This window comes from Rhineura floridana, chromosome 7, assembly GCF_030035675.1.
Source record: "Rhineura floridana isolate rRhiFlo1 chromosome 7, rRhiFlo1.hap2, whole genome shotgun sequence".
Classification (NCBI taxonomy): Eukaryota; Metazoa; Chordata; class Lepidosauria; order Squamata; family Rhineuridae; genus Rhineura; species Rhineura floridana.
Genome location: NC_084486.1, coordinates 47291907 through 47293148, shown reverse-complemented (window position 1 = coordinate 47293148; position 1242 = coordinate 47291907).

Here is a 1242-nt window from a genome sequence, read left to right as displayed (position 1 = left end):
GCCTAGAGTGGCCTCTGGCCAGATAGGCGACACATAAATTAAATTATTATTATTATTATTATGGGAGTCATCCTCCTGCCTCTAAAGCTTGCAAAGCTACCTCCTTGCACGGCATCTTATTTAAATCATTCAGTCAGTAACATGAGACAAAATACTTACAGTAAAACGAAGGCTTATGTGTCCCCCGTCCCCCAGTCCCTTTGGTTCTTGTCATGTTTGTGATGTTTGTGGGCACAAATACGGATCCATGATTGGAGGATGTTTAATCTACTAATAGCATCAAGTTGAACCATCGTTTTCAAGACTCCACTGTCTACATCTTTGAGGTTCCTTACTGTGCTGACAAGATGACTATCAGTCTCTAGCCAGGAGACTCCCAAAAAGCAGAATAGCAGATCACTTCAGGCACAGCTATGCCTGTTGGCATTTGCATAGCGGCTGGGAATCTAGGCCTTGTTCCACACCAAGAGGCAAGTACACATGTGTAGTACTAGCCTTATACATAACTGGTTTTGCATCTAAAGTGAAAAGTCAAATTGATGGCCTTTTGTTCTGGACTACAGAGAGCTCATGTTTTAAGAGGAAAATGGCAGAAATAAGAGATGGGAAGCAGCAAAATGGCAGCCCTTTATCAGAGCTTGGAAACGTTACTTTTTTGAACTACAACTCCCATCAGCCCCAGCCAGCATGGCCACTGGATTGGGCTGATGGGAGCTGTAGTTCGAAAAAGTAACTTTTCCAAGCTCTGCCCTTTATGGACATTGCTGCCTGCAGTAACTGCTTCTTGTTGCTTGATAGCCAGGCCAGCCCTGCATACAGATCACCCTGTCTGTGTGGAAAAGAAGCTGTTCCAGGGGGTGCACACTCCCTCCCTGCAATCCAACAAGAATATGAAGGGAATCACACTTAGGACAGGGTCCTGCAACTCAAACTGTTGGGTAGAACTAGAAATAATTGTGTTGGCTGCATATGCAACATACATTTAAAGCTCATGTAAAGCACATGGCTTCCCCCAAAGTATCCTAGGAACTGTAGTTTACCTCTCACAGAGATACAGTTCCCAGCACCCTTAGCCAACTATGGTTTGTGTGCACAATATGCGACACCTGCTGAAATTCCCTCTTCCACATAGGTATTAAAGGCTCAGAAGCCATATCCTCTTTGCCACAATAGGCTCACTCTATGGATCTACTTGCGAAGCAGCAGGCTACACATTTATTGCTGTACTTTATGGATTATTCC